Raw genomic sequence first — 15,525 nt, 5'->3', positions numbered from 1 at the left:
GTGGCTTCATCTATAAACATTTAGAATTACTCTCCCCAGAGGAGAAGAAAGGGGAAAATATACATATATTTTTAAAAAGTGGCTGAAAATCTTGCAAAGTTGATGACAACTATACATCCACAGAATCAAGAATCTCAACAAACCCCAAGCATGAGAAACATGAAAGAACCTATCTTTGTTCCCCTGTATATACCATGTCTATTTGCATTGGCTGATTTGAAGATTTTCTTTCTTCACTAGTTTCAAGCAATTTGATTAAAATGTACCTTGGTTTAGGTTCTTTTATATTTCTTGTTTGTTATAAGTATTTCATATAATTAGTTTTTATTGTGATTGTTATAGGTAAAATTTTGTCCCCCCAGAATAGACAATTGGAAGTCCTAACCTTCAGTAACTCAGAATGTGACCTTATTTGGAAATAAGTCCTTTACAGAGGTAATAATTAAAATGAGGTGGGCCCTAATCCAATATGACTGATATCTTTTTAAAGAGGAGAAATTTGGACACAGAGACAAGTATGCACAGAGGGAAGACAATGTGAAGACATACAAGGAGAACACCATGTGATACAGAGGATTGGAGTGATGCATCTACAAGCCAAGGAATGTCAAAGATGGTCATAAAACCATCAAAAGGTAGGAAGGTCTAGGAAGGATTCTCCTACATGTTTCAGGGGGAGCATGGCCTTGCTGACACCTCTTCATTCTTACTAGCCTCCAGGCATTTAGAGTATGAGAGATCCTGGAAGTGCTCTGAAACAAGTGAGACCAAAGATGGTTCTTCAGGCAGCCCCCAGGAATGTTGGACCATTGGATGTTCTCTCCAATTCTTTACCTCTCCAGGGAGAAGCTGGGAACTGAGGCTTTTCACCTATTTGCTCTGTGCTTAAACCAGGAGAAGGGCTGCAGTGATGAGCTACATACTAGATCAAACCACTGTCTTTGTTCTTACTAGTCCTCAGGTGGCTAGAATATGCTGGGTTCTGTTAGCACACTGAGACAAACAAGACAAAAGCCAGTCCTTGAGCAGCTCTTCTAAAAGTTGGTGCATTTGCCATGCGGTCCAACTCTCTTTCCCTCCCCAGGGAGAAGCTGAGAGCTGGAGTTTTTCATGCCTTCACTTTGTGCTAAGCCAGGAAGAGGGGTTATGCAGAGTGCCAGCCCAAACCACCATCTTGGTTTCCTTCTGGTGTCTAGAGGACCTCAGGTCCCAGTAGTGTTACATGACCGGTAAAACAGAAGCTAGTCCTTTGGGGAGCTCCTGGAAAAGTTGGAGCAATGGACTGCAGTCTAACTCTTTCCTTCTCCAGTGAGAAGCTAGGAGCTGCAGTGTTTCCTTCTGATCGTACGGCACTATACCAGAGGTAGGGGTTCTGGCAAGAAGGTGTCTTGAATTTCCCTACTGGTTTCAATGTGTCTGGTTTCACACTTGCCCAAGGTGTAGGAGCCTCTCAACTAGCTTCTGGATTTCTCACCAAGGGAATTTTTCTCTGAATTGTTGTTGAATCAGTATGTTTATGTGTGAAGGGGAGTCCAAAGCTTCTTACTTATTCTGCCATCTAGCTGACATCATCCTGCAAGAGCCAATTAGTTCTTAAGCAGGTCTAATTCACCACATAGAGTTTCTAAAAATACTAAGGAAACTATGCAATGTTCTAAATATCCTAAGGAAGTATTTACAAGAGTATTGGAGTATAGATTATTATTGCCAGTTTGAGTCCATTTCCCATCCTGTGGAAGTCTGGAGAAAATCAGGTTGCAAACCTGTAACATGTGGGTAATGTTGGGAAAGGGATTAGTAGGGCAGGTTCATTGATTAAATTCTAGTTATGTAGCATTTTATTGTACTGCAGTTGGCAAACGTGCTTTACAAAAATGACTTTATTCTCCCTAAGGAGGAGGCAGCAATGTGCTGATGTGTGTGCATTCTTCCCAACTTCACTTTCAACGACATCACATTGATAGCTTGAAATCAGTCATGATGCGGGCATTACACCATGGAAATTGGCAAATGCTATAGACCAGGGATTTTTTTCTTTTGGAAAATCAGCTGTTAAAGATTTACCAGTACAACATCTGGAGGATTATGAGTCTAAAACACTATGCACTGTGGATGTTGAGATAGAATTTGGTCTGGGTCCCAGGGAGACAGACTGAGATGAAGATTTTTATGTAGGAATTTGTATTAACCATGTCTTTAATTTTTTGTATTTTGATGCTTTGACATCTGGGGACTTGTCAGCACTGGAGGGGCCACCCAATTCTTAAAGATAGTAAACAATTTGCTCACCAGTAGGCTTTTTAAGTGCAAACCTAACAATCCAGAACCCATACCCCCAGCCACTTGTCCTAACCACCCCAGGGTCAGGCACCAGACAACTAAAGTCAGCCTCTATGCCCCAGAGCCCAGTGAAATTGTCACAAGATAGCCAATACTAAGCTTGCAGGTAACAAACTATCTTTCCAATGGCAATCAGTTCCTGATTGTTGGCCTTACCATGCCTAAATCATAATAAAACCTATCTTAAAACAGCAGTTCTTTGGGAGTTCCTTGGTGGCCTAGTGGTTAGGATTCCAGGCTTTCACTGTCGTGGCCCTGGGTTCAATCTCTGGTTGGGGAACTGAGATTCCACAAGCCACATGGTGTGGCAAAACACACACACACACACAACAACAAAAAAACAGCAGTTCTTTGAGGAATGCTCTCAAGATAAACACATTTGAAGAAGAGATGGAAATAAAGTTGGGAAGAGAGAAGATTTACCTATGATTTTGTCTCAAGACAGGCCTCAGTCAACCCCACAGAAATGGGAAAAAGTGGGATGACCCTTCCATGTGATTCCCTTTGAGTCAAGGGGCCCAGCTTTCATAACCCTGTATTGATCAGGGTAGGGTGTATCCAGACCCTAGATAGGGGGCTTATCCTTGGGCTTTGAAGAAACTCTTTGGCTGAAAGCATTACCCAGAGAGGGACTCTGCTAAGTGCTGTTAGCCACCAGTATTCTCAGCAGCTGCGGGAAGATCTTTAGTTCTGAGAGAGGGCTGGGGACGTGAACCCCTGCATGTACTACAAAACAAGAAGATAAACTCAACTACCAAGTGCTGTCTACCTTAGATGATTCATGTGCTTTCTGATGGAGTCAACATCATTCAGGAGAATAAATGCTGTAGTTGAAAAGGTGCTAAAAATTCATGTTAAGAGTCAGATATGTCCTTTCAACCTTGGCAGAAAAATAAATGTAAAATAAATTAGCCATTTACAACTTTGCAAAACCTAACATGCTGTGAAGATTTATCAGCTGGACCATGAAAAAAAATGACTCTATTCAACAAAGCAATTAAAAATGAAAACTGGTGTAACTGAAGTCCAAATAAAATAAGCTTCCAGAGTAGAAGAAATGTGGAAATAAAAGTTTGTTGGATCTCTCCCTCTCTCCCCCTCTCCCCTTTATTTGGCTTTAGAATTTCATACAATTTTATAAAGCTGGTGGCTGCCAGAACAGGATAGGGCAATTGGCAAGGGCTGAGAAATCTCCTCACCCCCAAGAATAGTGAACACAAGGGCATGTAGCCAGTGTGGATTCTGAGTGGCAGCCGGGTGAGTCTAAGGAAATTTTCTATTTGTTCCTAGTTGTCTTCTTTCTAGTAACTAGAGAATAAAGATTGTACAATCCACACTTATCACTCTTTCATTATTCTAATAAGCGATGATAAAAATATTAAAAAACGTTAAAAAGAGATCATAGTTGAGCCACAAAGTTCTATGGATTACTCTGTCAAATGAATGGGAAACAAGCAAATGAGAATGGGCTTTATTCAAAGAAAGTTAGCAAATTTATATAGAAAAGGCAAACACGCAGAGATTTCATAAGAGTTCAAAGAAACTACTGCAGAGAAGGAGAGGGAGCCAGTCAAGGGAGCAGCGAGAAGTGAAGACACTTCACCATGAAGAGGTAAGTATGATGTGGAGGTTTCTCTAGGGACACAGCTTCTTTAAAACATGTTGTTTGGGCTTCCCTGGTGGCGCAGTGGTTGAGAATCTGCCTGCCAATGCAGGGGACAGGGGTTCGACCCTTGGTCTGGGAAGATCCCACGTGCCACGGAGCAACTGGGCCCGTGAGCCACAACTACTGAGCCTGCACGTCTGGAGCCTGTGCTCCGCAACAAGAGAGGCCACAATAGTGAGAGGCCCGCGCACCGCGATGAAGAGTGGCCCCCGCTTGCCGCAACTAAAGAAAGCCCTCGCACAGAAACGGAGACCCAACACAGCCAAAAGTAAATAAATAAATAAATAAATAAATAAATAAATAATAAAAATAAAGGAGTTTCTTCAAAAAAAAAAAAGTAAAATAAATATCCTTCTTTAAAAAAAAACATGTTGTTTGAGTACAGTGGCTTAGTTGCTTCTTAATGCTTTCCTTCCGTACTATTTCAAATATCTGTATACCTACAGGGTCCCTTACTTGGTTCTGGAAAATCCAGCATATATTTATTGTTCTAGTCTTATCCTTGACGCAGGTGAAGATACAAAATTCACTATTAAAGACAGCTAGCATATTTTGAGCATTTCCTATAAACTAGACTTTACATAAATCTATTTAAACACTCACCACAGTCCTTTGATGAGGAGCTTACTATCATTTCCATTTATGGATGAAAAAGGTGAAGCTCAGGAACATTAAGTAATGTGCCCTAGGGTAAGAGTCCGTAAGCTGGTAAAAACGATCGGAACCATAGTCAGTTTGACTGCAGAGTCTGAACTTCACATCATTTTGCTGTCTATTGTCTAGCCTGTAAGGAGAGATTCATTATTACTAATAGAATCCAGGAAGAAGGAGAAGTTGATTTTGTCCTTGAAGCATTAGTTGGAATCAGAGAGTTAAAAATGGTAGTTTTATGGAGGGACAAATGTTTGTACAAAGACACAGATTCAGAATATTGTAGGACATCTTTGGGGAACATAAGTGGATACTGTATCAGGAATTAATAGAAGATAGGGTTAGGGCAAATTATTCAAGCTTAAGATATTCACCTTTCCCTTTGTTTAGTTACTGGATTTTCTAACCGGAGAAAAGCACTTGGTTCGTAGCCCTTAAGCATGTCCCTAAGAGAAGAGTTGTCTCAGAGGAGATAAGAAATAAGGTAAGTTATTGCCTTAGAAATTACTGATCCTTAAGGATATCTCTCCTCACCTGAATCTCCCAAAATATTCTCAGGCAGGCTGGTGCCACTATGCAGAGTTAGGAAGCAGTTTCTCTATCACCCTAGCCAATCTCTGATGTAATTACCCACCCAAAGCATACAATGGATAAAAAAGGCTGGGGGTCATTTTGAGTGGGGGTAACTAGCTAGCCTGAGTCATACAAAGGGACTTTTGGAGTCTTGACCAGGGTCAGGAAGTAGATCAGTATATCATTCTGCTAGTGGAGATCTAACTTTTTTTTTTTGTTTTTGGCCACGCCCCGCAGCTTTAGTGATCCTAGTTCCCCGTAAGGGATTGAACCCGGCCCCAGCAGTGAAAGCACTCAGTCCTAACCACTGGACTGCCAGGGAAATCCCAAGATCTAACTTCTGATTTCCGTTCTGAGCTGCCTTCTGGAGGGTCACATATCCATACGAGAACAGACCATGCAGCAGGGAGAGACAAAAGGGAACATTTGAGGGAGCTCAAATTTCAGACTAGAAAGTAGCAGAATGAATTTTACTCCATACAGAGTCTCTGTTATACTTTACATCCTCAGAATACATATAAAATAATCAAGTCTAATCCCCTCTGTCTCTCTAACAGTTAAAATGGTTAAAATTGTTCTCAGCAAACCATAAAAAGCAGCTTAGAGGAGAAGTGAAACAGACATTTTTTTGTTGCTTCTCCAACATTTATCTCCCCAACAGCACCAGTTTTGGGGTTTTTTTAACATCTTTATTGGAGTATAATTCCTTTACAATGATGTGTTAGTTTCTGCTTTATAACAAAGTGAATCAGCTATACATATACATATATCCCCATATCTCTTCCCTCTTGTATCTCCCTCCCACCCTCCCTATCCCACCCCTCTAGGTGGTCACAAAGCACCGAGATGATCTCCCTGTGCTATGCAGCTACTTCCCACTAGCTATCTATTTTACATTTGGTAGTATATATAAGTCCATGCCACTCTCTCACTTTGTCCCAGCTTACCCTTACCCCTCCCCGTGTCCTCAAGTCCATTCTCTATGCCTGTGTCTTTATTCCTGTCCTGCCCCTATGTTCTTCAGAACCATTTTTGTGTGTTTTTTTTTTGATTGCATATATATGTGTTAGCATACTGCATTTGTTTTTCTTTTTCTGACTTATTTCACTCTGTATGACAGAGTCTAGGTCCATCCATCTCACTACAAATAACTCAATTTTGTTTCTTTTTATGGCTGAATAATATTCCATTGTATACATGTGCCACATCTTCTTTATCCATTCATCTGTTGATGGACACTTAGGTTGCTTCCATGTACTGGAGATTGTAATTAGAGTTGCAATGAACATTATGGTACATGACTCTTTTTGAATTATGGTTTCTCAGGGTATATGCCCAGTAGTGGGATTGCTGGGTCGTATGGTAGTTCTATTTTTAGTTTTTTAAGGAACCTCCATACTGTTCTCCATAGTGGCTGTATCAATTTACATTCCCACCAACAGTGCAAGATTGTTCTCTTTTCTCCACACCCTCTCCAGCATTTATTGTTTGTAGATTTTTTGATGATGGCCATTCTGACTAGTGTGAGGTGATACCTCATTGTAGTTTTGATTTGCATTTCTCTAATGATTAGTGATGTTGAGCATCCTTTCATGTCTTTGTTGGCAATCTGTATATCTTTTTGGACAAATGTCTATTTAGGTCTTCTGCCCATTTTTGGATTGGGTTGGTTGTTTTATGATATTGAGCTGCTTGTAAATTTTGAAGAGTAATCCTTTGTCAGTTGCTTCATTTGCAAATATTTTCTCCTATTCTGTGGGTTGTTTTCATCTTGTATATGGTTTCCTTTGCTGTGCAAAGCTTTTAAGTTTCATTAGGCTCCATTTGTTTATTTTTGTCTTTATTTCCATTTCTCAAGGAGGTGGGTCAAAAAGGATCTTGCTGTGATTTATGTGATAGAGTGTTCTGCCTATGTTTTCCTCTAAGAGTTTTATAGTGTCTGGCCTTCACATTTAGGTCTTTAATCCATTTTGAGTTTATTTTTGTGTATGGTGTTAGGGAGTGTTCTAATTTCATTCCCTTACATGTGGCTGTCCAGTTTTCCCAGCACCACTTATTGAAGAGGCTGTGTGTTCTCCATTGTATATTCTTGTCTCCTTTATCAAAAATAAGGTGACCATATGTGTGTGGGTTTATCTCTGGGCTTTCTATCCTGTTCCATTGATCTATATTTCTGTTTTTGTGCCAGCACCATACTGTCTTGATTATTGTGGCTTTGTAGTATAGTCTGAAGCTAGGGAGCCTGATTCCTCCAGCTCTGTTTTTCTTTCTCAAGATTACTTTGGCTATTCGGAGTCTTTTGCGTTTCCATACAAATTGTGAAATTTTTTGTTCTACTTCTGTGAAAAATGCCATTGGTAGTTTGATAGGGATGCATTGAATCTGTAGAGGGCTTTGGGTAGTATAGTAATTTTCAAAATGTTGATTCTTCCAATCCAAGAACATGGTATATCTCTCCATCTGTTGGTATTATCTTTAATTTCTTTCACCAGTGTCTTAGTTTTCCACATACAGGTCTTTTGTCTCCTTAGTTAGGTTTATTCCTAGGTATTTTATTCTTTTTGTTGCAGTGTTAAATGGGAATGTTTCCTTAATTTCTCTTTCAGATTTTTCATCATTAGTGTATAGGAATGCAAGAGATTTCTGTGCATTAAGTTTGTATCCTCCTACTTCACCAAATTCATTGATTAGCTCTAGTAGTTTTCTGGTAGCATATTTAGGATTCTCTATGTACAGTATCCTGCCATCTGCAAACAGTGACAGCTTTACTTCTTATTTTCTGATCTGGATTCTTTTTATTTCTTTTCTTCTCTGATTGCTGTGGCTAAAACTTCCAAAAGTATGTTGAATAACAGTGGTGAGAGTGGACAACCTTGTCTTGTTCCTGATCCTAGAGGAAATGGTTTCAGTTAGTCACCGTTGAGAACGATGTTTGCTCTGTGTTTGTCCTATATGGCTTTTATTATGTTGAGGTAAGTTCCCTCTATGCCTACTTTGTGGAGGGTTTTTATCATAAATGGGTGTTGAATTTTGTCAAAAGCTTTTTCTACATCTATTGAGATGATTGTATGGTTTTTCTCCTTCAATTTGTTAATATGGTGTATCACATTGATTGATTTGTGTATATTGAAGAATCCTTGCCTTCTGGGATAAACCCCACTTGATCATGGTGTATGATCCTTTTAATGTGCCATTGGATTCTGTTTGCTAGTATTTTGTTGAGGATTTTTGCATCTATGTTCATCAGTGATACTGGCCTGTAGTTTTCTTTTATTCTGACATCTTTGTCTGGTTTTGTTATCAGGGTGATGGTGGCCTTGTAGAATGAGTTTGGGAGTGTTCCTCCCTCTGCTATATTTTGGAAGACTTTGAGAAGGATAGGTGTTAGCTCTTCTCTAAATGTTTGGTAGAATTCGCCTGTGAAGCCATCTGGTCCTGGGCTTTTGTTTGTTGGAAGATTTTTAATCACAGTCTCAATTTCAGTGCTTGTGATTGGTATATTTATATTTTCTATTTCTTCCTGGTTCAGTCTCGGAAGGTTGTGTTTTTCTGTGAATTTGTCCATTTCTTCCAGGTTGTCCGTTTTATTGGCATACAGTTGCTTGTAGTAATCTCTCATGATCCTTTGTATTTCTGCAGTGTCAGTTGCTACTTCTCCTTTTTCTTTCCAATTCTATAGATGTGAATCATCTCCATTTTTTTCTTGATGCGTCTGGCTAATGGTTTATCAATTTTGCTTATCTCTCAAAGAACCAGCTTTAGTTTTATTTTTCTTTGCTGTCATTTCCTTCATTTCTTTTTCATTTATTTCTGATCTGATCTTTATAAAGTCTTTCCTTCTGCTAATTTTGGGGTTTTTTGGTTCTTCTTTCTCTAATTGCTTTGGGTGTAAGGTTAGGTTGTTTATTTGAGATGTTTCTTGTTTCTTGAGGTAGGATTGTATTGCTATAAACTTCCCTCTTAGAACTGCTTTTGCTGCATCCCATAGGTTTTGGGTTGTCGTATTTTCATTGTCATTTGTTTCTAGGAATTTTTTGATTTCCTCTTTTATTTCTTCAGTGATCTCTTTTTTATTCGGTAATGTACTGTTTAGCGTCCATGTGTTTGTATTTTTTACAGATTTTTTCCTGTAATTGATAACTAGTCTCATAGTGTTGTGGTTGGAAAAGGTACTTGATACGATTTCAATTTTCTTAAATTTACCAAGGCTTGATTTGTGACCCAAGATATGATCTATCCTGGAGAATGTTCCATGAGTGCTTGAGAAGAAAGTGTATTCTGTTGTTTTTGGATGGAATATCCTATAAATGTCAATTAAGTCCATCTTGTTTAGTGTATCATTTAAAGCCTGTGTTTCCTTATTTATTTTCATTTTGGATGATCTGTCCATTGGTGGACGTGGGGTGTTAAAGTCCCCTACTATGATTGTGTTACTGGTGATTTCCTCTTTTATGGCTGTTAGCATTTGCCTTATGTATTGAGGTGCTCCTATGTTGGGTGCATAAATATGTACAATTGTTATATCTTCTTCTTGGATTGATCCATTGATCATTACGTAGTGTCTTTCTTTGTCTATTGTAATAGTCTTTATTTTAAAGTCTATTTTCTCTGATATGAATATTTCTACTCCAGCTTTCTTTTGATTTCCATTTGCAAGGAATATCTTTTACCATCCCCTCACTTTCAGTCTGTATGTCTCCCTAGGTCTGAAGTGGGTATCTCATAGACAGCATATATATGGGTCTTGTTTTTGTATCCATTCAGCCAGTCTATGTCTTTTGGTTGGAGCATTTAATCCATTTACATTAAAGGTAGTTATTGATATGTATGTTCCTATTACCATTTTCTTAATTGTTTTGGGTTTGTTTTTGTAGGTCTTTTCCTTCTCTTGTGTTTCCTGCCTAGAGAAGTTCCTTTAGCATTTGTCGTAAAGCTGGTTTGGTGGTGCGGAATTCTCTTAGCTTTTGCTTGTCTATAATGCTTTTAATTTCTCCGTCAAATCTGAATGAGGTCCTTGCTGGGTAGAATAATCTTGGTTGTAGGTTTTCCCTTTCACCACTTTAAATATGTCCTGCCACTCCCTTCTGGCTTGTAGAGTTTCTGCTGAAAGATCAGTTGTTAACCTTACAGGGATTCCCTTGTATGTTATTTGTTGTTTTTCCCTTGCTGGTTTTAATATTTGTTCTTTGTATTTAATTTATGAGAGTTTGATTAATATGTGTCTTGGTGTGTTTCTCCTTGGATTTCTCCTGTATGGGACTCTCTGTGTTTCCTGGACTTGATTGACTATTTCCTTTCCCATATTAGGGAAGTTTTCAACTATAATGTCTTCAAATGTTTTCTCAGTCCCTTTCTTTTTCTCTTCTTCTTCTGGGACCCCTATAATTCGAATGTTGGTGCATTTCATGTTGTTCCAGAGGTCTTTGAGACTGTCCTCAATTATTTCTTTATTCTGCTCTGTGGTAATTATATCCACTATTTTATCTTCCAGGTCACTTATCCGTTTTTCTCCCTCAGTTATTCTGCTATTTATTTCTTCTAGAAAATTTTTAATTTCATTTATTGTGTTGTTCATCACTGTTTGTTTGCTCTCTAGTTCTTCTAGGTCCTTGTTAAACATTTCTCTTATTTTCTCCATTCTATTTCCAAGATTTTGGATTATCTTTACTACCAATACTCTGAATTCTTTTTCAGGTAGACTGCCTATTTAATCTTCATTTGTTTTGTTTGGTGGGTTTTTACCTTGCTCCTTCATGTGCTGTGTGTTTCTGTGTCTTCTCATTTTGCTTAACTTACTGTGTTTGGGGGTCTCCTTTTCCCAGGCTGCAGGTGCGTTGTTCCGGTTGTTTCTGGTGTCTGCCCCCAGTGGCTAAGTTTGGTTCAGTAGGTTGTGTAGGCTTCCCGGTGGAGGGGATTAGTTCCTGTGTTCTGGTGGATGTGGCTGGATCTTACCTTTCTGGTGGGCTGGACCACATCCCATGGTGTGTTTGGGGTGTCTGTGACCTTATTATGATTTTAGGCAGCCTCTCTGCTAATGGGTGGGGTTGTGTTACTGTCTTGCTAGCTGTTTGACATAGGGTGTCCAGCACTGTAGCTTTCTGGTTGTTGAGTGGAGCTGGGTCTTGGCATTGAGATGGTGATATTTGGGAGAGCTTTCGCTGTTTGATATTACATGGAGCCAAGAGGTCTCTGGTGGACCAATGTCCTGAACTCAGCTCTCCCACCTCAGAGGCCCAGGCCTGACACCCGGCCAGAGCACCAAGACCCTGTCACCCACATGGCTTTACAGGTCAATGTGTTTTCATTTTTTCCTCATGTAAATCCTCTTCTAAGCAAGATGAACGTCTGCCAGCAGACAGCTTTTGGACTCTAAACGCAGCTCATCCCTGGTTCTCCAGCTTCCCAGCTGGCCAAGGTGAATTTGGATTTACCAAGACTCTGCAATTCCACTGCCAATTTTTTTTTTTTAAATAAATCTCTCTCCTCTCCTCTCCTCACCTCCCGTCTTCTCTCTCTACTTTTCTCCTGTTTCCACCTCCCCTTGTCCTTCTTTCACCAGTTTTATAGTAGTTTACTCTTTTTCTGTTTTCAGCCATGGGGCATGAATGAAATTGACATCATCCTTAAGGCAATCATTCTATGGCAATCCACTGGTCACACTAATTGTTTAATGGATTCGTATGGAACACCCTCAAAACAATTATCAAAGAAACACTAATTTCTAGAAGAAAACACAGGAAAAAACCTTTTTGACTTTGGTCTTTGCGATGACTTTTTGGATATGACACCAAAAGCAAAAGCAACAAAAGCAAAAATAAAGTGGGACTACATCGAACTAAAAAGCTTCTACCAGCAAAAGAAATAATCAACAAAATGAAAAGGCAATCTACAGAGTGAGTGAAAATATTTGCAAATCATATCTCTGATAAGGTTTTAATATCCAAAATATACAAGGAACTTATACAACTCAATATTGAAAAACCAGCTAATCTAATTAAAAAATCGGCAAAGAATCTGAATAAACATTTTTCCAAAGTATACAACTGGCCAACAGGCACATGAGAAGGTGCTCAACATCACTAATCATCAGGGAAATGCAAGTCAAAACTACAATGAGATACACATCACATATATCAGAATGATTATTATCAAAAAGTAAGATCTAATAAATGTTGGTGAGGATGTGGAGAAAAGAAAATCCTTGTGCACTGTTGGTGGGGGTGTAAATTGGTACAACCATTATGGAAATAGGACGGAGTTTCCTCAAAAATTATAAACAGAACTACCATATGATCCAACAGTTCCAATTTTAAGTATATATCCAAAGGAAATGAAATCACTATCTCAAAGAGATAGCTTTACCCTCATGTTCACTGAAGCATCATTTACAGTAGCAAGATATGGAAACAACCTGTGTCCATCAACAGATGAATGGGTATGTGATACACACACATACATACACACACAGAAATATTCAGCCATAAAAAAGAAGAAATTCCTGCTCTTTGTGACAACATGAATAAACATGGAGGACATTATAATCTCACTTACATGTGGAATCAAAGAAACTGAACTCATAGAAACAGAGAGTAGATTGGTGGCTGCCAGGGATGGGAGGTGGGGATGGGGTAGAGAGGAAAACGGGTAAATGTGGTCAAAGCATACAAATTATTAGTTATAAGATGAATAAATTCTTATAAGGTACAGCATGGTGACTATAGTTACTTGATTACTTGAATGTTCCCAGGAGAGTAGACCTTAAAAGTTCTCAACACACACACACAAAGGGTAATTATGTGAGATGACAGATGTGTTAACAAACCTTATTATGGTAAATATATCTATATCTCTATATATCACATTGCACATCTTAAACTTACACAGTGTTATACTTCAGATATATCTCACTAAAGCTGCAAAAATAATAATATAGAAGAAACACTGAGAATTCTGGGAAAGCAAAATTTCTTCTCTATCCCTTAGGGGTTACAAAAGACAAGCTTCTCTATATTCCTCAGTGCTTAATGGAAGAATAATGGAAGGTTTGACACTGCTACTGTTCTTTTCCTACCACATTGATAAAGCCATGTTACAGAGAACATAGTTGAGATATGGTAGTAAATTTTGAGTTTGGAATCAAGCAATACCTAAAACCAGCTTGTAAGTTTTTCAATTAGGTGTGCAAATAAAGACTTTTTAAAAAGCTCATTGGGTACATTTTTCTGTCTTTTGCCATGGTAAGTGACCATGGTAGGCCCCAGACTGGTCTGCCATATTCAGCCCTTCCCAGGCCTTGTGAGGAATTTATGGCATCTGTTTAAGGTCTGTTACAATGTAATTGAATCAATGTTAAAAATATGCTTGTGGCTCTGTACACAATTTTACCAAGAACCCAACTGCTAGATCTAATTAATATCGTGCAAAAGGTGAGTTACAAAATAAGGTAATCATGCCTGAATTTCAGGGATGTGTGACCATGAGTTTAAGAGGCTTGGTAAGTCCCTCTTAGAGCCTCCTTTGACCTGGCAACACTTCACCCTAGACTGGAAGAATACCAAGAGCATCTTCCATGAGGAACTGGGAAACTCCAAAAACCTTTCCTACTCATTGCCCTGATGTTCTATGCCATGCGCTGGTGAGAATGCGTCGTCTTAAGTTATCACAATAAACCATAAGTTCTATTTGATTTGTGTATCAGACGGATCATTTGGAACCAGGGTCTAAAGCACTCAACTGTGAGATGCACTCAAGTGATTTAGGATAGGTAGGTCCAAGATGAAGGCACATAGATTAAAAATACTTCTACTGATTGTTTAACTGTGCTGCCTAAATGTCAATTCAGGTCACAAAGACATAGAACTGCCATACCAGGTAAATTCTCATGGGGAATCAGCTCAACTCTCCTTTTTAAAAACCGGAGCTCCTTTGGCATCAGTGGATGTGGTCTGTGTTTTCCCTGGCCTGCTAACTGCACCAGTGAGTATGAGTCCTCTCCTTTGTTTACATGTCACAGAAAAGGGGGATTTGAGGAGATGTGTTCATATTGATTCCTCTCAAGGCAACCCCCTTTCTGACCTATATTTCATCACTGGTACCCATGAACCACTCTAATGTCTTCTCACCTTTCCTTTTAACTTCTTGCTCTTATGTAGCCTCTGCTTTCTCTTAGTTCTAGAGCTCAAAAGGATTTCCCTCTCCTTAGGCTCTTCATAATACCTGGACTATTCTCTACATTCCATACCTTGTTAAATCTTCCTTATTTCTTTTAGTCTCCATTAAAATGACATATCCTCAGCTAGATCAGCTATCCCCTCAATAATCAATCATTGCACCCTATACTTTCTGTTCAGAAGCCATATCATATTTTGTGTTTATTTATACATACCCAGATATAATTGTGTGATGCCTTGCCTATGACACTAAAGTAAGCTTATCAAGGGCAAGAACTTCATATATTTATTTATTTTTATGTCCCCAATGCTTAGCATGGTGCCTGGCACTTAGTAGACATTGAGTAAAAGACTTGTTTTCAATGAAATGAATACATATTTCCTATATTCTGAAATATATGAAATAACTCTCTATATATTCCTTACATACTCTAGAGAAAGGCAGGATTAAGAACAATGTGAATATCAGCTAGAGCTTTAATAGCCATTGAGTGCACACTTTTCACAGACATTCTGGGTACACCCAGTAGCATCACTTTTTGCCACTTGCATTCTGGTCACCCAGCCCGCAGAGCTCTGAAAGAGGCTGCTGGGGCAGAATGGGAGGCTCTACCAACCCATGAGCCCTGCCCTTGGCCTTTCTGCTGTTGCTTTCTGAACCTGACTAATGTGCTCAGGGTAAATGAATTATTCTCTTCCTGTCCGAGCATTTTTGAGAAAGAACAGCTGCAAAGCCTGATGAGTCCTGGAAGATCAAAACAAACCAGGATACTGTTGTCGGCTTGTCAGGTCCCATTGCAGAGCTTCCTAAATGCTGGCAGCTTTGGCATTTGATTACTTTCAGCACAGCCCCCGAGGAAGCATTATCTCAGATGTTATTTTAAAAACAAATTCTTTTAAGTAAAATTTGCTGCCTTCAGCCCCTCTCTTCCTTGCCTTTCATTATGAATAAATCCAGTCAGTCTTTGGCTATCCCTCGCTGTTCTGGTCAAATGCCACCACTGGTTCCAAAAGAATGACTCTCAAATACTGTTACTGATAGACAAGTCTGAACAGAAACTGCCCTTTTTCTTCTTTCTTCCCTCGGGAGCAATAAATCATCTACTCATCCCAGGTGATTGCCAC

Source organism: Eschrichtius robustus, chromosome 2 (assembly GCF_028021215.1).
Source record: "Eschrichtius robustus isolate mEscRob2 chromosome 2, mEscRob2.pri, whole genome shotgun sequence".
NCBI classification, from domain to species: Eukaryota; Metazoa; Chordata; class Mammalia; order Artiodactyla; family Eschrichtiidae; genus Eschrichtius; species Eschrichtius robustus.
The sequence above is the reverse complement of the archived record's forward strand: the minus strand, read 5'-3'. Positions refer to the sequence as shown.